A 24,558-nucleotide genomic window follows, 5' to 3' on the forward strand; every position below is an offset into this window, starting at 1 on the left:
ATATATTTTTGAATTATGATTTTCTCTGGGTATATGCCCAGGAGTGGGATTTCTAGGTCATACGGTAGTACTATTTTCATATTTAAAGGAAATTCTATACTGTTCTCCACAGTGACTACCAGTTTACATTCTCCACAACAGTGTAGGAGGCTTCCCGTCTCTCCACTCCCTCTCCACCATTAGTTGTAGATTTTTTGATGATGTTTATTCTGACTGTGAGATGATACCTCACTGTAGTTGTCATATGCATTTCTGTAATAATTAATGATTGGATTGCCATTGCCTTCTCCATTGTGTGAAAGTGAAAAGTGAAAGTGAAGTCTCTCAGTTGCGTTCGACTTGTAACGACTCCATGGACTGCAGCCTACCAGGCTTCTCCATCCATGGGATTTTCTAGGCAAGAGTACTGGAGTGGCTTGCCATTGCCTTCTCCAAGATTAGTATTAATGAAATTCAAATCAAAATTAAGACATATTATTGAAGACCTGTCCATGAAGTCTGGCCAAAGAAGTCAGAAGCCCAAAAGTATACACTGTGTGATTTCATTTACCTATATTATATTTATATATGTCTATATTATATTTGTTTGCATTTATTCTCAAATCTATCATGTTAGAAATCAGGATTTTTTTTCTTTTTACTCTTAGGGACATAGAGTGAGGCAAATGTGATTTGAGTAGAGGTTATGGAATAGTGGTAATGATATTCTATTTTGATATGGATGATGGTTACTCAGGTATATATAATAATATGCAAACTTATTATTATGAGTATGACTATTTGATTTTTTGTATATGTGTTATACTTTAATAACAAGTAAACCTCTGCCCACTGGGGGACTGGTGAATAAAAAGAAAAAAAAAAGTCAAAAAATGCTGCAGTGTCTCTGAGAAAATCACAAAGTACCTGTAACATGTTAAAATTCTATATGTGATCTGTTTCCCTTTGCTACTTTGCTCTCAATCATTATCCATTCTTTTCCAGTTAGATTGACCTCTTTGCTGTTCCAAGCACACACAAGAAGAAACAAACAGGGTATGTTTCTCTGCTGTAGACCTGAGAGCTAGCTGTCTTGTTTGGAACACTTTCTAACTGTAATTCCCTCACATTTTTTCAAGTCTTCATTCATATATAAAATCTATAAAGTCTATCTGACCTTTTTTTTTTTTTGTAGAGAAATACCTCTTTATGGTTAAAATAGAGAAAACTTTCAACTAAATTTAGGGTTTCAACTAAATTTGTTAAAAAATCACACATTAAGTGTTTTCAAAATAATTGAGTTTTTTTGTTAGTCACTGAGATATTGAGTAATCAGTTGTATTTATAAATTTAGTTTAAGGGAGTCAATCAGAGTCTACATATTTTGGAGTTGTGGGCCTATAGATACATTTAAATCTGGAAATCATGATGTAATTGAGAGAAAGAAAGAATATGGGTATACATAGAAAAGAGAAAAATAAATAAACACTAAGGCAAACCAACATTAAAAAGCTCAGAAAAAGGAGAAAAAAAATCAATTAAGGAGACTAAGAAGGATAAACTAGTGAGGTAGGAGGAAAATCAAACTCTCATGTCATTCTAGAAATCAGAGTGAGAAAATACACACAGAAGAGAGTGATAAACTATATGCAATCCTGCTTAAAGTTAGTGTGACCATGTTAAGTTGTTATCCAAGTTAATACACTTTTGAGAGTAAGCATAATCCCCATGTTGCCCAACAGTTTTAAACAGAAAAGCAGTTTTAAAACAGAACTGTTTTAGAAAATTATGGCTACATGATATAAGGTGAGGACTGAGAATTGACCATTAGACTTAGCAATGTGAAGGCTATTGTATAAATTAAGATAAGTGCAATGTGAATTGGGAAAGTGCAGTAGGTTGAATAATGCTCCCCCAAATGCATATCCACTTGTAATCCCAGAATGTGACCTTATTTGGAAATAGTGTCATTGTAAATATATTAGTAAAGAATTAAGATCAAATCATACTGGAGTAGCCTGGGCCTTAAATTCAATAAAAAGATGAAATGATATAGACAGACACAAAGGGAAGGTGGTTATGTGAAAGAAGAGGCAGAAATAGAAGGTATGATGCTGCAAGCCAAGTAATGCCTATGCTTACCAGAACCTGAAAGAGGCAGATAAGTATTTTCTACTAGCACCTGCAGAGGGAGTCTAGCCCTACTGGCACCTTTATATCAGATTTCTAATTTCACTAACTGTGAAAGAACAAATCTCTGTTGTTTTAAGCCACTCATTGTTTTGAGATTTTGTTATAGCAGTCCTAGAAAATTATTACCAGTGGTAAATACTTGAAATCAATTTAAGAAATATTAGAGATATTAGAGGTGGGTGGCATAGAAGAGTGCTCCAGTGCTCCAGAGTTCACCTTATAAACTCTGTGTTGATGGATAAGCTGTTTTTTTAATTTTCTGACCTCTTGCAGAAAAAGTTTCTATAAAATAAAAATAAAAAAACTGCTCCAAAAGTGAAGTAAAGAACAGAAAACAAACAAACAAAAAAAAGTATGTGAGCCCTATTTTCATTGTTATTTGACTAAACTGATATATAAAAATTATTCCACAAATCATTGTTAGGCTTGTTTCTAAATGCTTACTTTCATCACTATTTATCCCATCACAGAATGATACTTAAATTTCAGGGATTGGAAAGGTCCCATCAGCTACATATTTAGAGTGTCTGTGGTACAGATAACTCTTTTAAGGAACTCTGAGAGAAAATCAAATATGACTCTGATAATCATTTCTCTATTGAAAAATCTATTTTTCTCTCATATTTTATTATAAATTCTGGGGACAATTATATACGATCTTAATATGTTTCACTTTATAGTTTTGGAAAGAGTATAACTGGTGAAAATTAAGCCACCTGTACCAAATGTTTGGGCTTCCCCGATGACTCAGCAGTAAAGAATCTGCCTGCATTGTAGGACATGCGGGGGATATGCGTTTGATCCCTGGGTCAGGAAGTTCTCCTGGAGAAGGTAATGGCAGCCCACTTAATTATTCTTGCCTGGAGAATTCCATGGCAGAGTGTGGTAGGGTACAGTGCACAGGGTCTCAATAAGGTGGACATGACTGAGCATGCTCACACCAAATGTTCAGTGGCTACTATTGATCCTCTATTGGTGCTTTTGAACTGTGGTGTTGGAGAAGACTCTTGAGAGTCCCTTGGGCTGCAAGGAGATCCAACCTGTCCATCCTAAAGGAAATCAGTCCTGAATATTCATTGGAAGGACTGATGTTGAAGCTGAAACTCCAATACTTTGGCCACCTGATACAAAGAACCAACTCATTTGAAAAGACCCTGATGCTGGGAAAGATTGAAGATGGGAGGAGAAAGGGAGGACAGAAGATGAGATGGTTGAATGGCATCACTGACTCAATGGACATAAGTTTGAGTAAACGCCAGGAGTTGGTGATGGACAGGGAGGCCTGGTGTGCTGCAGTCCATGGGGTTGCAAAGAGTCAGATAGGCTGAGAGACTGAACTGAATTGAATTGATTGATCCTCTGCCCAGGTACTCTTACATCCCTCTTGCTGTTTGTTTGAACCCCACATTCAGCGTTCATACAAATTTGCTTCTAAAATCCTGCATGGCATCTTTTCCTTTTGATACTATACTTTGGCAACTGAAACTACTTTTGTTCACAAAGGTCCTGGGAGTTTACTTCATCATAACATGCAAATGCAAAAAGTATGAAAATCTATTTCTCTTGCTTCTTGTCAGATCATTCCACAAAATACAGCTTATACTCCAGAGCACCCCTTGGGAACAGGCTGAGACTGAGATATTTTTTTTAAATTTTATTTTATTTTTAAACTTTACAATATTGTATTAGTTTTGCCAAATAGCGAAATGAATCCGCCACAGGTATACCTGTGTTCCGCATCCTGAACCCTCCTCCCTCCTCCCTCCCCATACCCTCCCTCTGGGTCGTCCCAGTGCACCAGCCCCAAGCATCCAGTATTGTGCATTGAACCTGGACTGGCAACTTGTTTCATACATGATATTATACATGTTTCAATGCCATTCTTCCAGACTGAGATATTTTGAAAACCCATATTAATTAGGTTTCTTTTCCTTCTTGACCTGTTTTCTCCACTAACTTTCTGTTTCTTCATGGAAGTGTTTCTACAGTAAGCATTTACATAGGAATTCTCACCTCATGGTCTGTGTCTGGGTAATCAGAAGTAAAACCAAATATAGTCATTTGCAATAAAGAAAACAATTCATGAAGTAGTGTTCTTTTTCTGACATATTTCATTTACTGGAATAAATTAACTACTATGACTTGATTATAGGAGCTAATAGAAGAAAAGTTTCACCAAACCTTGATCATTTTTTTTCTGCAAAATTTGAAGTACATGGGAATGTAAGAGAAATTTTATTTATCAATAAATTTTGAGAGTTTTATCCAAGATAAAATTTTTCTCTGGAAAAAAGGTTAGTTTCAGTTTTAGAAGTATAACATGGATCATAATAAACATCTTAATTATTTGCTGGGCTATGGATATTTTCAGTTCAGTTCAGTCACTCAGTCGTGTCCAACTCTATGCAACCCCATGAATCGCGGCAGGCCAGGCCTCCCTGTCCATCACCAACTCCCAGAGTTCATGTAAACTCATGTCCGTTGAGTCGGTGATGCCATCCACCCATCTCATCCTCTGTTGTTCCCTTCTCCTCCTGCCCCCAATCCCTTCCAACATCAGAGTCTTTTCCAATGAGTCAACTCCTCACATGAGGTGGCCAAAGTATTGGAGTTTCAGTTTTACTGGAGTTTCAGTCCTTCCAATGAACAACACCCAGGACTGATCTCCTTTAGAATGGACTGGTTGGATCTCCTTGCAGTCCAAGGGACTCTCAAGAGTCTTCTCCAACACCACAGTTCAAAAGCATCAATTCTTTGGTGCTCAGCTTTCTTTACAGTCCAACTCTCACATCCATACATGACCACAGGAAAAACCATAGCCTTGACTAGACTGACCTTTACTGGCAAAGTAATGTCTCTGCTTTTGAATATGCTATCTAGGTTGGTCATAACTTTCCTTCCAAGGAGTAAGCGTCTTTTAATTTCATGGCCACAGTCACCATCTGCAGTGATTTTGGAGCCCCCAAAAATAAAGTCTGACACTGTTTCCACTGTTTCCCCATCTATTTGCCATGAAGTGATGGGACCAGATGCCATGATCTTAGTTTTCTGGATGTTGAATTTTAAGCCAACATTTTCACTCTCCACTTTCACTTTCATCAAGAGGCTTTTTAGTTCCTCTTCACATTCTGCCATAAGAGTAGTGTCATCTGCATATCTGAGGTTATTGATATTTCTCCTGGTAATCTTGATTCCAGCTTGTGCTTCTTCCAGCCCAGAGTTTCTCATGATGTACTCTGCATATAAGCTAAATAAGCAGGGTGACAACACACAGCCTTGACGTACTCCTTTTCTTATTTGGAACCAGTCTGTTGTTCCATGTCCAGTTCTAACTGTTGCTTCCTGACCTGCATATAGGTTTCTCAAGAGGCAGGTCAGGTGGTCTGGTATTCCCATCTCTTTCAGAATATTCCACAGTTTATTGTGATCCACACAGTCAAAGGCTTTAGCATAGTCAACAAAGCAGAAATGGATGTTTTTCTGGAACTCTCTTGCTTTTTCCATGATCCAGTGGATGTTGGCAGTTTGATCTCTGGTTCCTCTGCCTTTTTGAAAACCAACTTGAACATCAGGAAGTTCACAGTTCACCTATTGCTGAAGCCTGGCTTGGAGAATTTTAAGCATTACTTTACTAGCGTGTGAGATGAGTGCAATTGTGTGGTAGTTTGAGCATTCTTTGGCATTGTCTTTCTTTGGGATTGGAATGAAAACTGACCTTTTCCAGTCCTGTGCCACTGCTGAGTTTTCCAAATTTGCTGGCTTATTGAGTGCAGCACTTTCACAGCATCATCTTTCAGGATTTGGAATAGCTCAACTGGAATTCCATCACCTCCTCTAGCTTTGTTCGTGGTGATGCTTTCTAAGGCCCACTTGACTTCACATTCCAGGATGTCTGGCTCTAGGTGAGTGATCACACCATCCTGATTATCTGGGTCATGAGGATCTTTTTTGTAAGGTTCTTCTGTGTATTCTTGCCACCTCTTCTTAATATCTTCTGCTTCTATTCGGTCTATACCATTTCTGTCCTTTATTGAGGCCATCTTTGCATGACATGTTCCCTTGGTATTTCTGATTTTCTTGAAAGGATCTCTAGTATTTCCCATTCTGTTGTTTTCCTCTATTTCTTTGCATTGATTGCTGAGGAAGGCTTTCTTATCTCTCCTTACTATTCTTTAGGACTCTGCATTCAGATGCTTATAGCTTTCCTTTTCTCCTTTGCTTTTCACTTCTTTTCATAGCTATTTGTAAGGCTATTTTATATACTTAATATTATTTTATATATATTTAATATGTGTAATATATTTAATAAAATGTAATATAAGTTTGTATATTTAATATAAAATGGATATTTCAGTTGGTGATTTTCCTTTAGCTAGTATTTTAGATAGATATTTGCATTTCATAATAAGAATATATAAATTATTCATAAACAATAAATTAAAGTAAAAAATATATCATATGGATATAATCAAATAAAGCTTAAAGATACCATTTATATGTCTGTGTAGAGAAGGGTCAATAATTATAAAAAATGATTTCCCTTACACTTTTCAAATCAGAGTAGATTCCAGCAGAGAATTGAACAAAAATGAATATAACTTACTTGATCTACAAGTAATTGTACTTTTATACAATAAGCTTAAGGCTCAAAACTGTAAATGTATTAGAGTTTTTTTTTTTTTCACTTAATGTAGCCTTTAATGTATGAATTGCATCTGCCTCATTCTTAGATATGATTATTTAAGAGCAAAAATATACATTACTACAAAACTGGTTAATCAAAACTATACAATTGTAAAAAGAAAAAAATTAGTAACTAGAATGATTGGGATCTGCTATGTTGATATTGTCTTCCATAATAACTAAAGACTTGTGTAGATATACCCATGTACATACGATGTTCTTAGAAGCATTTTTTTAAGGAAAACATATGTTACAGTTGGTGAAAATTATTTTACCATGTTATAATATATTCTGAAATCCATCCCCACTACTTTCTGTGAGTGCTCTGCCAGTTTTCCCCATGCCTTGGCACCTATCACATACTTTTGGGTAAAAAAGCCATCTACTAGGCCCAAAATTCAACCAAAGAAAAAATAACTAGGTTTCTTTCAGATGTGTTTTTGACTTATTGTAATAGTTTTCAGAAAATAATTATTTAATGTTCATATTTTTCTTACTGTGAAAGAAGGTTGAATGACAAACTGAAAGTGTCTTGCAAAAAAAAAAAGACAAAAAATGCCTCTGATAGGAATAATCTGAGTAACTTTTGTTTCTCTGTGGAACTTTTGTGTGGGAAATGTTCATGAGTCTCCAACTATAATAAGTTTGTGATGGCATGACAGGGCTGGATGGGAACTCAAAAGTCCCCATTCCTTTAGGTCATGAAGATTCTGAAAGCAATCACAGCTCCTAGGCCTTTCAGGCTATAGAAACTCAAACGAAAAGAGAAAGCATTTTTGTATGTCAACATAAAATTCATTGACATAATATTAGTAAAGATAACAATTTTTAAAGAAGGAGCAATATTTTGTATAAAAGGTTTTGACCCCGATGAGTAGCTTATGAAAATGTCAAGAATTTCAGCAATAAAATTATAGTCAAAAACTGGAGAAAAATATGTTCTAACTTCTACTAACTCATTTTCATTTACTTTTAACCCTAAACTGACCCAAAGAAGCCAACATTTAATGAGAATATCAATACTAAAGCCTAGAAATCTGACACTTATGTATTCTGTAAAAATCAGATTATTTTGGAATGTACAGAATGTAGTTACAAATGTTGTCAAATTGACACTAGCTCCAAAATTTGTGTGAAAACCTTGACAGAAGGTTCTAAAGGCAGAAAGATAATGATTGTTAGAAAAATTTGAAGATTGCAATGAAGTATGTTTTGTTGTTTACTTGCCTACTTTGTCTATGTTTTACACTAAAAAAATTGCACACTTAAGAAGAATTAAGCTCTTCATGGTCATTTTAGATTCCTTGTTTGATAAGATCTTAATCAGTGTAATAAACAGGAGTGGCCTTCTGTCAAGCCTAAGTAACATTCTTGTTACTAGTCTCAGTGAGTTTTAATAACCCTTTTGCCCCTTCTAACCATATTTGATAACTCTGGCAACTGGAACAAATGTGCGTTGGTGAGTATCAGTATACTGATAAGCCTGGTAAGTCTGGGATCAGTGGTCAGACATATGTAGACATTTTAACAGAATTGAGTTCAAAACATCTCTGAATTTATTTTATTATCTATAAAATAATAAATATTATCTATAAAATAAATTTTGATAATAAATTTGGGCTGAGAACCAAAATTACAAGTATTTTTCTAGTACTGTGAAGTCATAGTTATTTATTGAGTAGCTAATATTAGATGTGGAAAAAAGTTATTTCTATCTGAGCCCAGAAGCATAATGCTTCCCTTACAGTAAATGAGAAAATTGTGGCTGTCTTCTCCCTGACTAAAAAAGAAGAAAATATCTTTTAATGTTGAGAAATATATAAATCAATTTTCTAAAGACCAGATTTTACTTGAGCAAATAACTCAAAAGAGGAATATCAAAACTGAAAACCAGTACTGCCCTAATTATGAATACCTTCTTTAAAATGGTGGTAGCGGTGATGGAGGGAGTAATTGATTAGAGAGTCTCTTAGAAAACAAAGGGGCGAGTTGTTTCTGTTGGGTCTATTGGCTGAAAATGTATAACTGAACTGCTTACTTAATTGACACAGAGGAGTAAGTCTCTTGCAAGTCTGACTATTCTTTAAAAAATAGAACTATCCCTTGTTAGTTCAGAAAAATAGTTCCTTTTGAATTTGTTTTGAATGTCCTAGCAAGGGTATTCCTTTCTCTCCTGGATTCAACCGTCTCTGGTGTCTTTATTTTAATACTAATAGAAAAGAGACAAGGCCCAATAACAGATCCAATGTATGTTTTATAACATTGAATAAAAGTATAAGCTATAAACAACCGAATTTAGTGCCTCAGCAGTTAAAAATCAAAAATATACCAGATTGGGCTTTTTGAATGGAGATGAGATTTCCACATCTATTACACTATCAATCTTTCACTTATGTTGCATTGCTGTTTAGTCGCTAAAGTGAAAGTGAGAAGTCACTCAGTCATGTCAGACTGTTTGCAACCCCATGGACTGTAGCCTACCATGCTTCTCTGTCCATGGGATTTTCCAGGCAACAGTACTGGAGTGGATTGCCATTTCCTTCTCCAGGGGATCTTCCCAACTCAGGGCTCAAACCTGTGTTTCTCACATTGTAGACAGACGCTTAGTCATGCCCAACTCTTTTGTGACCCCTGTTTGCCAGGATCCTCTGTCCATGGCTTTCCCAGGCAAGAACATTGGAGTTAGTTGCTATTTCATTTTCAGAGAATCTTCCCAATCCAGGGGTCGATTCCACATCTTCTGCATTGGCAGACAGATTCTTTACCACTGAGCCACCAGGGAAGCCTATGCAACATTAGCTTGTCTTGATTTGTGCCATCAATTATTTCCCCTCCTTATTCTAGGCTTTGTGATTTCAACTTGACAAAATATAAAAACGGTAGTTGTAATATTAAAATTAATTTGAATATTGGTAATTTGAAGAAGCCCTCTGATGATATAAATACAAAGTTTTAGTGGTCTAGAAGAATATCAAACCAGTCACAACACTCCCTTCAGCTAAAAACCAATTCCAAATGAGACCCTAAGTCTCTTCAATTCTTTGAAGGGTGAATGAAGTGAGAAAGCTGCAGGATAAGTTTGAAGTCAGTAAAAGTTGGTTCATGAAGTTTAAGAAAAAGAAGCCACTTCACAATATAAAAGTGCCAAGTGAAACTGCAAGCACTGATGTAGAAGCTGAAGCAAGTTATACAAAAGATACAGCTAACATCATTATTGAATGTGGTTGTAATAAACAGGCTTTCAGTGTAGGAGAAAGAGTCTTGTATTTGAAGAAGATGTCATTTAGAACTACCATAGCTGATGAGGAGAAGTCAATGCCTGGCTTGAGATTTAGGGGCTAATGTAGTTGGTGATTTTAAGTTAAAGCCAAAGTTCATTTATCATTTTGAAAATCTTAGGTCTCTTAAGAATTATACTAAATTTACCTTGCCTGTGCTCCATAAAAACAACAAAGCCTAGATGACAGCACATTTGTTTGCAACATAGTTTACTAAATATTCTGTTATGACATACTGTTCAAACATTTCTTTTAAAATATTAATGCTCATTGACAAAGTACTTGATATGCTTATGAAGATGTATACAAGCTCTGATGAATATGTGCAGTAGGATTAATGTGATTTTCATGCCTTCAAACAAAACATTTGTTCTGAAGCCCTGGATCAAAAAATAATTTCAATTTTCATGTCTTATTCATGAGTGTGTGTGTATGTGTGTGTAACTACTATAGATATTTTGTTTGTGGTTGCCATGACATTTGATATAGTAGTTTGTATATTGATATGTGCAAGACTGTTTTAAGTTGCTGGTTTCTCATTTCAAATGCATTTCTAATATCATGCATCTGTACGCTCCTCTTCTGGCAATTGCTAGTTTTGACATCGTATTTGTGTGTAGATGAATTTCTACCTTTATTGTACATTTGCCTTTACTGATGAACTTTCCTATTCATAATGTCCTTGTTTCTAGTTGCAGTGTTTTCTTTTCCAACAAGAGAAGTTTCTTTAGCATTTGTTGTAAAGCTAGTTTAATGGTGGTGAAATATCTTGGCTTTTGCTTATCTGTAAAGCTTTTATTTCTCTGTTGAATCTAAATGAAGGGTAGAGTACTCTTTGTTGTAGGTTTTTCTCTTTTATCACTTTAAAAATGTTGTGCTGTTCCCTTCTAGTCGGTAAAGTTTTTCCTGAAAAATCAGCTGATAACCTTATGGGAGTTCCCCTGTAAGTTATTTATTTATTTTTTCTCTTATTGGTTTTAATATTTTCTCTTTGTCTTTAATTTTTGTCAATTTGATTACTGTGTGTTTCAATGTGTTCCTTCTTGTGTTTAGCCTGTATGTGACTCTGAATTTTCTGATATAGTTTATTGTTTCCTTTCCCAGGTTAGGAGTTTTTCACCTATAAGGTTTTCAAATATTTCCCAGGCCCTTTCTCTTTCTCTTTTTCTTCTGGAAATCCTATATCATGAATACTGGTGCATTTAATTTTGTGCCATATGTTTAACTACCAGAAGACAGTTTAAATTCTTGTTATTATTATTATTTTTTCTTATTCTGTTCCATGGCAGTGATTTCTATAATTCTGTTTTCCAGCTCATTTATCTGTTCATCTTTATCATTTATTGTACTATTGTGCTATTGCTATGAGATGCATAGTGTATTTTTTATTTTATTTATTGTTCAACTCTGATGCTTCTTTATATCTTGAACTCTATATTATGCCTTTTTTTGTATCTTGTTAGTTGGTGCCTCCATTTTTTTTCTGAGATCTTGAATCATCTTTGCTATCATTATTCTGAATGTTTTGTTCCAAGTAAATTGCTTATTTCCACTTCACTTAGTTGTTCTTCTGGGATTGCATCTTTTTCCTTCATCTAGAGCATATTCCTTCAATTTCTCCTTTTGTGTAACTTTCTGTATTTGCAGTCCCACAGCCTGCAGTACTGTAGTTCATCTTGTTTCTGATGTCTTCTCACTGATATTTGAGGCTGATGGAGAAGTCTTTGCAGCCTTCCTGGCTGGAGGGGCAAGGCCTGCCCCCTGGTGATTAGAGCTGGCTCTTGTCCTCAAGGTCAGGGCCATAAAAAGGGATGTGTTAGAGGTTGCTGTGGGCTCAGGAAGACCTTAGGCAACCTGTTTACTGACTGGTGAGGCTGTTTTCCTGCCCTGTTTATTGTTTGGCTACAGTCATCCCAGCACTGGAGACTACAGTCTATTAGGCCTTGGAGTCAAAATGGTAGCCCCCACGAGAGCTTACACTAATGAATACCCTTCAGTACCTCTGCCATCAATGTTTTTGTGCTCAAAGTGAACCACATCTGCCCCCCATCTCCCGAGGAGACTCTCCCAGATTAGCAGGTGGATTTGGTCCAGGGTCCTATGGAGTCACTGTTTTTTCCCTTGGGTCTTGTATGCAAGAAATTGCAAGCACTCTACAAAAGAGTTTTTCTGTTTTCCCAGTATTGTGGAATTCCTATATCAAGCCCTTCTGACACTCAGGCCTAATGCTTGAGGGCTTAACCTGAAGCCAGATTCCCAGGCTGGATAGTCTGACAGGGTGTCAGACCTTTAAATCCTGAGGGATCACTTCACTTCATATGCTCAGTTGGGTCCAACTCTGGGTTACCCCATGGACTTGCCAGGCCTCCCTGTCCATCACCGGCTCTTGGAGCATGCTCAAACTCATGTCCATTGAGTCAGTGATGCCATCCAACCATCTCATTCTGTCATGCCCTTCACCTCCTGCCTTCAATCTTTCTCAGCATCAGGGTCTTTTCATGTGGGTCAGTTCTTCCCATCAGGTGGCCAAAGTATTGGAAAATCAGCTTCAGAATCAGTCCTTTCAAGGAATATTCAGGCTCGATTTCCTTTAGGATATACTGGTTTGATCTCCTTGCAGTTCAAGGCACTCTCAGGAGTTTTCTCCAACATCACAATCCAAAAGCATCAATTCTTCAACTCTCAGCTTTCTTTGTGGTCCAACTCTCATATCCATATATGACTACTGGAAAAGCAATAGCTTTGATTAGACAGATCTTTGTAAGCAAAGTAATGTTTCTTCTTTTTTAATATGCTGTATGCGTTGGTCATAGCTTTTCTTCCAAGGAGCAAGCTTCTTTTAATTCCATGGCTGCAGTCACCATCTCCAGTGATTTTGGAGAAAATAAAGTCTGTTACTGTTTCCATTGTTTCCCCATATATTTGCCATGATGCTGGGAGGGATTGGGGGCAGGAGCAGAAGGGGACGACAGAGGATGAGATGGCTGGATGGCATCACTGACTTGATGGACATGAGTCTGAGTGAACTCCAGGAGTTGGTGATGGACAGGGAGGCCTGGCATGCTGCGATTCATGGGGTCGCAAAGAGTCGGACATGACTGAGCGACTGAACTGAACTGAACTGAACTAATGGGACCTGATGCCATGATCTGAGTTTTTTTAATGTTGAGTTTTGTTATTGTTGTTTTAATGTGCATTTTAATAACTAGTGAGAGTGGACATTTTTTTCACTTGTCTATTGCCATCTTCTTTTGGAGAATTAACTTTTCATACCAGTTTCCATTTTTCTACTAGGGCATTTTTATTTTTTCTTAGTGGCTTTATGGCTTGGAGTAGTTATTTTAGTGCAAAGAATATTTATCTCCCCCAATTTTCTCAGTTTATTTGCTTTTTGGCTTTTTATTTAATTATAAGTAGATGCATTCTGGATTGTCTTCTATCAGATTATTTTTTAATATAAATTTATTCTTTTAATTGGATGCTAATTACTTTACAATATTGTATTGGTTTTGCCATACATGAACATGAATCCGCCTCAGGCACACATGTCTTCCCCATCCCCAACCCCCTCCCTGTTGAGTTTTAAGCCAGCAGTTTCACTCTCCTCTTTCGCTTTCAAGAACAGACTCTTCAGTTTATTTTTGCTTTCTGCCATAAGTGTGGTGTCCTCTGCATGTTTGAGGTTATTGATATTTCTGTGGCAATCTTGATCCCAGCTTATGCTTCATCCAGCCCAGCATTTCACATGATGTACACTGCATATAAATTAAATAAGCAGGGTGACAATAAGCCTTGATGTACTCATTTTGCAATTTGGAACCAGGAAGCTGTTCGCTGTCTGGTTCCAACTGTTGCTTCTTGGCCTGCATACAGATTTCCCAGGAAGCAGTAAGGTGGTCAGGTATTCCCATCTCTTGAAGAATTTTCCACAGTTTGTTGTGATCCATGTAGTCAAATGCTTTGACACAGTCAATAAAGCAATAAATATATATATATATATTTTTTTTTTTTTCTGGAATTCTCTTGTTTTTCTATGATCTGATGGATGTTGGCAATTGTCTCTGGTTCTGCTGACTTTTCTAAACCCAGCTTGAACACAAGGAAGTTGTGGTTCAAGTACTGTTGAAGCCTGGCTTGGAGAATTTTGCACTTTACTTTGGTAGTGTGAAATGAATGCAAATGTCCAGGAGTTTGAACAGTCTTTGACATTGACTTTCCTTGGGATTAGAATGAAAACTGACCTTTTCCAGTCTTATGGCCACTGCTGAGTTTTTCAAATTTGCTGGCATCCTGAGTGCAGCACTTTCACAATATCATCTTTTAGGGCTTGAAATAGCTCACTTGGAATTCCATCACCTCCTCTAGCTTTTGTGCATAGTTATGCTTCTTACCCACATGATTTAGGACTCCAGGATGTCTGGCTCTAGGTGAGTGATCACACCATCGTGGTTATCTGGATAATGAAGATCTTTTTGGTATAGTTCTTTTGTTTATTCTTGCCAAGTTTTCTTAATATCTTCCACTTCTCTTAGGTCCATGACCTTTCTGTCCTTTATTGTGCCTATCTTTGCATGAAATATTCTTGGTATCTCTAATTTTCTTGAAAATGTCTCTAATCTCTCCCATTCTATTGTTTTCATCTATTTCTTTGCACTAATCACTGGGGAAGGCTTTCTTATAGACTCTGTGCCACTCTTTGGAACCCTGTGTACAAATGGGTATATCTTTCCTTATCTCCCTTGTCTTTCACTTCTCTTCTTTTCTCAGCTATTTGTAAGGCATCTTTAGACAATTATTTTGCCCTTTTTCATTTTTTTTTCCCCCTTGGGTTTGGTCTTGATCACTACAATATCATGAATCTCTGTCTATAGTTCTTCAGAGACTCTGTCTATCAGATCTAATCCTGTGAATCTGTTTGTCACTTCCACTGTATAGTTGTAAGGGATTTGATTTAGGTCATACCAGAATAGTAGTGGTTTTCCTTACATTTTTCAATTTAAGTCTTAATTTGGCAATAAGGAGCTCATGGTCTGAGCCACAGTCAGCTCCTGGTCTTGCTTTTGCTGGCTGTATAGAGCTTCTCCATTTTCAGCTGCAAAGAATATAATCAATCTGATTTGGGTATTGGCCATCTGCTGATGTCCATGTGTAGAGTCACGTTTTATGTTGTGAAAGAGGGTGCTTGCTATGACCAGTGTGTTCTCTCGGCAAAACTCTATTACCCTTTGGCCCGCTTCATTTTGTATTCCAATGCCAAACTTTCCTTTTACTCTAGGTATCTCTTGAATTTCTACTTTTGCATTGTAGTCTCATATGATGAAAAAGAAATCTTTTTGGATGCTAGCTCTAGAAGCACCTGGCTGTGATGGACCTTGTAGAAGTGTGGCCAACAGGAGCTACCCCACGTCCGAGGTCTGGGGTGGCAAATGAGAAGAGCAACCCCACGTCCAAGGAGTGGTGGCTGCGCGGGCGCAGGAGAGCCAAGAGGAGTTACTATGCATTCAAGGTCAGGAGGGGCGGCAGTGAGAAGATACCCCTCATCCAAGGTAAGGAGCAGCAGCTGCACTTTGCTGGAGCAGCTGTGAAGAGATACCCCACATCCAAGGTAAGAGAAACCCAGGTAAGATGGTAGGTGTTGCGAGAGGGCATTAAAGGGCAGACACACTGAAACCATAATCACAGGAAACTAATCAATGTAGTAACACGGACCACAGCCTTGTCTAACTCAATGAAACTAAGCCATGCTGTATGGGGCCACCCAAGATGGACAGGTCATGGTGGAGAGGTCTGACAGAATGTGGTCCACTGGAGAAGGGAATGACAAACCACTTTAGTATTCTTGCCTTGAGAACCCCATGAACAGTATGAAAAGGCAAAATGATAGGATACTTAAAGAGGAACTCCCCAGGTCAGTAGCTGCCCAATATGCTACTGGAGATCAGTGGAGAAATAATTCCAGAAAGAATGAAGGGATGGAGCCAAAGCACAAACAATACCCAGCTGTGGATGTGACTGGTGATAGAAGCAAAGTCTGATGCTGTAAAGACCAATATTGCACAGGAACCTGGAATGTTAGGTCCATGAATCAAGGCAAATTGGAAGTGGTCAAAGAGGAGATGGCAAGAGTGAACCTTGACATTCTAGGAATCAGCGAACTAAAATGGAGTGGAGTGGGTAAATTTAACTCAGATGACCATTATATCTACTACTGTGGGCAGGAATCCTTTAGAAGAAATGGAGTAGCCATAATGGTCAACAAAAGAGTCCAAAATGCAGTACTTGGATGCAATCTCAAAAACGACTGAATGATCTCTGTTCATTTCCAAGGCAAACCATTCAATATCACAGTAACCCAAGTCTATGCCCAAACAGTAACACTGAAGAAGCTGAAGTTGAATGGTTCTATGAAGACCTACAAGACCTTTTACAACTAACACCCAAAAAAAAGATATCCTTTTCATTATAGGGGACTGGAATGCAAAAGTAGAAAGTCAAGAAACACCTGGAGTAACAGGCAAATTTGGCCTTGGAATATGGAATGAAGCAGGGCAAAGGCTAATAGAGTTTTGCCAAGAGAACGCACTGGTCATAGCAAACACCCTCTTCCAACAACACAAGAGAAGACTCTAGAAGGTCTTGTAGGTTCATAGAACCATTCAACTTCAGCTTCTTCAGCATTATTCATCAGGGCATAGACTTGGATAACTGTGATATTGAATGGTTAGCCTTGGAAATAAACAGAGATCATTGTATCATTTTTGAGATTTCACCCAAATACTGCAATTTGGATTCACCTGTTGACTCTGAGGGCTACTCCATTTCTTCTAAGGGATTCTTGCCCACAGTAGTAGATATAATGGTCATCTGAATTAAATTCACCCATCTGTTCCATTTTAGGTCACTGATTCCTAAAATGTCAATATTCACTCTTGCCATCTCCTGTTTGATCACTTCTAATTTACCTTGCTTCATGGACCTAACATTCCAGGTTTCTATGTAATACTGTTCTTTAAAGCATCTGACTTACTTCTATCACCAGTCGCATCCACAACTGTATGTGGCATTCACTTAGGCTCCATCTCTTCATTCTTTATTGAGTTATTTCTCCATTGATCTCCAGTAGCATATTGGGCACCTACCGACCTGGGCAGTTCATCTTTCAGTTTCCTATATTTTTGTCTTTTCACACAGTTCTTGGGGTTCTCATGACAAGAATACTAAAGTGGTTTGCCATTCTCTCCTCCTGAGGGCCACGTTTTGTCAGAACTCTCCACCATGACCCATCTGTCTTTGGTGACCCTACATGGCATGGCTCAGAGTTTAATTGAGTTACACATCTTGGTCCATGCGATCAGCTTGGTTAGTTTTCTATGACTGTGGTTTTCATTTTGTCTGCCCTCTGGTGAATGAGGATAAGAGACTTATGGAAGCTTCGTGATGGAAGAGACTGACTGTGGGGGTAAACTCGGTCTTGTGCTGAGCATTGCCATGCTCAGCAAATCTTTAATCCAGTTTTCTTTTGAAATGGGGGCTGTGTTCCCTCCCTCTTGTTTGGCCTGAGGTCAAATTTTGACCCAAGATGCCATGAATTCTGGATATATTTCTAATGATCAGTCATGTTTAAAAACAATTGGACTATATGATTATCTTTTATTTTACCCAATTTGTTTCACTGTTTCTATGTCATATTCAATGCTCCTATTTTATTTAGTTTATTTTTCCAATTTTGCCATCTCTTCATTTTTAAATGTTATTTCTTAAGTCTTTATCATGTGTAATAGAAAAATTTTGTATACATATATATATATGTACAATATATATCTTTTGCCTAACTAAAAACAATTGACATTTTGATTCCAATTGTTTGACTTAGTATAAATAGAATGCTAGATTTCTAATTAAAAATAGATATGCAAGCAGCAACAAAGCTTTACTGTATAGCATGGGGAACTGTAGTCAGTATCTTGTAATAACATGATGGAAAATAATTTCAAAACAATATATATGTATTTGTGTGATTGAATCACTTTTCTGTGCACCTGAAACGTTTTAAGTTAATTATACTTCTATTACATGCATATGAAAGATGTCTTTTTCATCATAAGAGATTGGAATGTAAAAGTAAGAAGTCAAGAGATACCTGGAGTAACATGCAAGTTTGGCCTTGGAGTGCAAAATGAAGCAGCGAAAAGGCTAAGAGAGTTTTGACAAGAGAACACACTGGTCATAGCAAACATCCTCTTCCAACAACACAAGAGATGACTCTACACATGGACAACACCAGATGGTCAACACCAAAATCAGATTGATTTTATTCTTTATAGCCATACATGAAGAAGCTCTATACAGTCAGCATAAAAAACAAACAAACAAACAAAAAACACCTGGGGTAGATTGTGGCTCAGATCACCAGCTCTTTTCTGCAAAATTCAGGCTTAAATTGAAGAAAGTAGAGGAAACCACTAGGCCATTAAGGTATGACATAAATCAAATGGCTTATGATTCTATAGTGGAGGTGACAAGTAGATTCAAAGTGTTAGATCTGGCACACAGAGGGCCTGGAGAACTATGGGCAGAGATTCATAATGTACAGGAAGCACTGACAAACCATCCCAAAGAAAAGGAAATGCAAGAAGACAAAGTAGTTTTCTGAGGTGGCCTTGCAAATAGTTGAGAAAAGAAGAGAAGTGAAAGGCAAAGGAGAAAGGGAAAGATATACTCAACTGAATGCAGAGTTCCATAGTGCAGCAAGGAGAGATAATAAAGCCTTAAGTGAATGATACAAATAAATAGAGAAAAACAATAGAATGGGAAAGGCTAGAGTTCTCTAGGAAAAAAAAAAAAAAATGGAGATACCAAGAGGACATGCCATGCAAAGTTGGACACAATAAAGGGCAAAAATGGCAAGGCCGTGACAGAAGCAGAAGATATTAAGAAGAGGTGGCAAGAATGCACAGAAAAAAAACATTAAAAAAACTTCTAAATGTTACAGATAACCATGATGGTGTAACCAACTCACCTAGAACCAGACATCCTGTAGTGTGAAAGTAAGTGGGCCCTAGGAAGTATTACTATGAACAAAGTTAGTGGAGGTGATGGAATTCCAGTGGAGCTTTTTAAAATCATATAGGATGATGCTGTGAAAGGGCTGCACTCAATATGCCAGCAAATTTGGAAAACTTAGCAGTGGCCACAGAACTGAAAATGTCAGGTTTCATTCCAACCCCAAATAAAAGCAATGTCAAAGAATGTTCAAACTACCATATAGTTGTGCTCATTTCTTAAGTTAAAAAAATAATGCTCAAAACCCTGTATGCTAGACTTCAACATCACATAAACTGACAAATTCCAGATGTACAAGTTAGGTTTAGAAAAGGGGGAGGAACCAGAGACCAAGCTGCCAACATCTGCTGGATCATAGAAAATGCAGTGGGATTCTGGAAAAACATCTACTTCTGCTTCATTGACTATGCTAAAATCTTTGTGTGGATAGCAAAAAACTGTGGGAAATTCTTAAAGAGATGGGCATACCAGACCACCTTACCTGTCTCCTGAGAAAGCTGTATGGATGTCAAGAAGCAACAGTTAAAACCAGACATGGTATAAAGGGCTGGTTTGAAATTGGGATAAGAGTACATGAAAGCTGTGTCTTTTCACTCTGCTTCTTTAACTTCTATGCAGGGTACATCATGTGAAATGCTGGTCTGGATGAATCACAAGCCAGAATCAAAATTGCCAGGAGAAATATCAACAATGTCAGATATGCAGGTGATACCACCCTAAAATGGCAGAAAGTGGAGAGGAATTAAAGAGCCTCCTGATGAGGATGAAAGAGGAGAGTGAAAAATCTCATTTAAAATTCAACATTCAAAAAATGAAGACCATGGCATCTGGTCCCATCACTTCATGGCAAATAGAAGCAGAAAAAGTGGAAACAGTGTCAGATTTCATTTCCTCCAGCTCCAGAATCACTGTGAACAGTAACAGCAGCCATAAAATTTAAAGAACCTTGTTCTTTAGCAGAAAAGCTATGACAACCTAGACAGCATATTAAAAAAAAAAACATCACTTTACCCACAAAGGCCCATATAATCAAAGCTATGGTTAATCCACTAGTCAGATACAGATGTGAGAGTTGGGTTATAAAGAAGGCAGAATGCTGAAGAAATGATGCTTTTGAATTGTGTTGCTAAAGATGACTCTTGAGAGCCCTTGGACAGGAAGGAGATCAAACCAGTAAGTCCTAAAACAAGTTGACTCTGAGTATTCATGGAAGGACTAATGTTGAAGCTGGAGCTCCAATATTTTGATCACTTGATATGAAGAGATGGTCTATTGGATTGGACCCTGATCTTGTTAAATACTGAGGGTGAGAGAGGGGGTGACAGAAAACGAGCTGTTGGGATGGCATCATCAACTTAATGGACATAAGTTTGAGCAAACTCTGGGAAACAGGGAAAGACTTGGAAGCCTGGCATGCTGCAGTTCATAGGGTCGCAAAGAGTTGGACTCAACTTAGTAACTGAACAACAACAAAATTTATATTCTTACCAGTTGCTAAAATCTTGATATGTTATTTTACCTTTTATTGCTGATTTCTCCATATGAAAAGTGCAGTACTTTGATATTTAGACAAGTAATAAGATATTGTACCTAAAATGCTTAGGAGATACTCTGTTCTGCATAGTTCAAGGACATATGGCCACAATTAAGGGGATATCCCAAGATGGCAGAGGAATAGATTGAGGAGACCACTTTCTCCACCACAAATATATCAGAAGATCAATCAGCATCTGGAGCAATTCCCAAAGAACAACTTCTGAATGCTGGCAGAGGATCCCAGGTGTAGAGAGCAAACCAATCTCTTCATAATGAGGTAGGGCAAAGAATAAAGATGAAAAGGGATACAAAGAATTTCTAGACAGGACCCATCCTGGGGAGGGAGTTGTGAAGGAGGAGAAGTTTCCATACAGTAGGAAACTGTGTCACAGTGGGGAGCTTAGGAACCTCAGAGGGAGGCAAATGAGGCAAAACCTAGAAAATTCACCACAGAAATTGTGCCAGCTGGGAATTACCAGCTCACATGCTCATGTCTGCCTGCAGCAAGTTGGGGGTGCATACATAAGTATGGGCTCTGTTGTCAGTCCTCAGGGAAAGACCAGGGTTGCATGCCATGAGAACAGTCTGAAGGGGATCATGTGACAGCACAGACAGAAGGGAAAATCGTGGGACCACCAGGGAAACAAAGGACCATTCCTGCCACACTCGGACACCAGGCACACTCACAGAACAAAGGATAACATCCTAGCAAATACTGAAGGGTGGCAAGCTGGCTCCCATCTACAGCCATGGAGGCAGAGAGGCAGGCATGTGATAGTGAGAGGCAGAAGGCAAGGGCCCACTGCAATCTCAGTTCTAGAGACCACATATGTTGCAAAGCTGTGACCCACCCACCAGTCTCTACCCACATCTTCTTGGGATCCCAGATGGCCCAGATTTGCCAGAAGTGTCACCATCTGGGGAGATACCAGCTCCCCTGGGGAGATGTACAGCCCACCTGGAATTGTGCCCTTACAGTGCAGCCAGGAGTCCAAGTGTCTTGGCCCTAGGAGGTGAATGTCTACCTTGGACTGTGTAGACCTCTGTTGAGCTTCAGCCACCATGAATGCTCCCCATGCATGCCAGTGACATTTTCAGCACAGCCAGGAGCCCAAGTGGCTTGGCTTTGGGAGGTGGATGTCTTCCTTTCCACTTCCTGGTGGCTCAGATGGTAAATAATCTGCCCGCAATGTGTGAGACCTGAGTTTGATCCCTAGGTTGGGAAGATCCCCTGGAGAAGAGAATGGCAACCCGCTCCAGTATTCTTGCCTGGAGAGTCCAGAGAACAGAGGAGCCTGGCTGGCTGCAGTCCATGTGTTGCAAAGAGTTGGACATGACTGAGCAAACTAACACGTTTCTGTCTCCACAGCACAACTGAGGAAGTGAGCCTGAATAAGTGACAATTTTTGTCCCCTCCTGTCAGGGCAGAGAAAAGACAGTGAAGAGAGACTTGCAAGCAGAGGCAGTCCAAAATGAGCAAAGCAAAACGGGGCAATTGCCCCGGAAATGGCTGGTGCAACAGACTAAAATCATCCAGTGAACCTGAGACTGTGTGACTTTAGGGGTAACTGTAGACTTTGAGAGCAAGTAAAAGCTGGAACAAGGGAAGATCTGAGACTAAACTGACTCCACACTGCCCACAAGAGGTCCAGAGACCTTCCTAGATATATTAGAGAACTTTCTGAGTAAGCAACTTAACTGAAGCAGGAAAATGGAGGAACATGAACATTCATCTCACTACCATTGTATATATACTTCTCATCTCCTATAATTTTTGTTATTATTTTTATTAATTTATTTTATTATTTTTAAAGTTTTTAATATTATGTTTCCTTTTTATTCATTTTTCCTTTCATCCCTCTTTTTTTTTTTAAATTTTCTTCCTCATAATTTCCTAAAATGATTGCTTATTACTCCTTTAATTTTTATGGTCCCCTTTTACCCTTCTAAGAATAAAACCTCATCTTAAAATTTATTTTTTTTTTTAATTTTTTTTTTTTTTAAAAATTTTACTGTGTCCCACAGGTTTTGGGTTGTTGTGTTTTCATTTTCATTCGTTTCTATAAAATTTTGATTTCTTTTTGATTTCTTCTGTGATTTGTTGGTTATTCAGCAGCGTGTTGTTCAGCCTCCATATGTTGGAATTTTTAATAGTTTTTCTCCTGTAATTGAGATCTAATCTTACTGCATTGTGGTCAGAAAAGATGCTTGGAATGATTTCTATTTTTTGAATTTACCAAGGCTAGCTTTATGGCCCAGGATGTGATCTATCCTGGAGAAGGTTCCATGTGCGCTTGAGAAAAAGGTGAAATTCATTGTTTTGGGATGAAATGTCCTAGATATCAATTAGGTCTAACTGGTCTATTGTATTGTTTAAAGTTTGTGTTTCCTTATTAATTTTCTGTTTAGTTGATCTATCCATAGGTGTGAGTGGGGTATTAAAGTCTCCCACTATTATTGTGTTATTGTTAATTTCTCCTTTCATACTTGTTAGCATTTGTCTTACATACTGCGGTGCTCCCGTGTTGGGTGCATATATATTTATAATTGTTATATCTTCTTCTTGGATTGATCCTTTGATCATTATGTAGTGACCTTCTTTGTCTCTTTTCACAGCCTTTGTTTTAAAGTCTATTTTATCTGATATGAGTATTGCTACTCCTGCTTTCTTTTGGTCCCTATTTGCACGGAAAATCTTTTTCCAGCCCTTCACTTTCAGTCTGTATGTGTCCCCTGTTTTGAGGTGGGTCTCCTGTAGACAACATATGTAGGGGTCTTGTTTTTGTATCCATTCAGCCAGTCTTTGTCTTTTGGTTGGGGCATTCAACCCATTTACGTTTAAGGTAATTACTGATAAGTATGATCCCGTGCCATTTACTTTATTGTTTGGGGTTCAATTTATACACCATTTTTGTGTTTCCTGTCTAGAGAATATCCTTTAGTATTTGTTGTAGAGCTGGTTTGGTGGTGCAGAATTCTCTCAGCTTTTGCTTATCTGAGAAGCTTTTGATTTCTCCTTCATACTTGAATGAAATCCTTGCTGGGTACAATAATCTGGGCTGTAGGTTATTTTCTTTCATCATTTTAAGTATGTCTTGCCATTCCCTCCTGGCTTGAAGAGTTTCTATTGAAAGATCAGCTGTTATCCTTATGGGAATTCCCTTGTGTGTTATTTGTTGTTTTCCCTTGCTGCTTTTAATATTTGTTCTTTGTGTTTGATCTTTGTTAATTTGAGTAATATGTGTCTTGGGGTTTTCTTTTTGGGTTTATCCTGTTTGGGATTCTCTGGGTTTCTTGGACTTGGGTGATTATTTCCTTCCCCAGTTTAGGGAAGTTTTCAACTATTATCTCCTCAAGTATTTTCTCATGGTCTTTCTTTTTGTCTTCTTCTTCTGGAACCCCTATGATTCAATGTTGTAGCGTTTAATATTGTCCTGGAGGTCTCTGAGATTGTCCTCATTTCTTTTAATTCGTTTTTCTTTTATTCTCTCTGATTCATTTATTTCTACCATTCTATCTTCTAATTCACTAATCCTATCTTCTGCCTCTGTTATTCTACTATTTGTTGCCTCCAGAGTGTTTTTAATTTCATTTATTGCATTATTCATTGTATATTGACTCTTTTTATTTCTTCTAGGTCCTTGTTAAACCTTTCTTGCATCTTCTCAATCCTTGTCTCCAAGCTATTTATCTGTGATTCCATTTTAATTTCTAGATTTTGGATCAATTTCACTATCATTATTCGGAATTCTTTATCAGGTAGATTCCCTATCTCTTCCTCTTTTTTTTGGTTTGGTGGGCATTTATCCTGTTCCTTTATCTGCTG

Source organism: Bos mutus, chromosome 19, assembly GCF_027580195.1.
Source record: "Bos mutus isolate GX-2022 chromosome 19, NWIPB_WYAK_1.1, whole genome shotgun sequence".
Lineage (NCBI taxonomy): Eukaryota > Metazoa > Chordata > Mammalia > Artiodactyla > Bovidae > Bos > Bos mutus.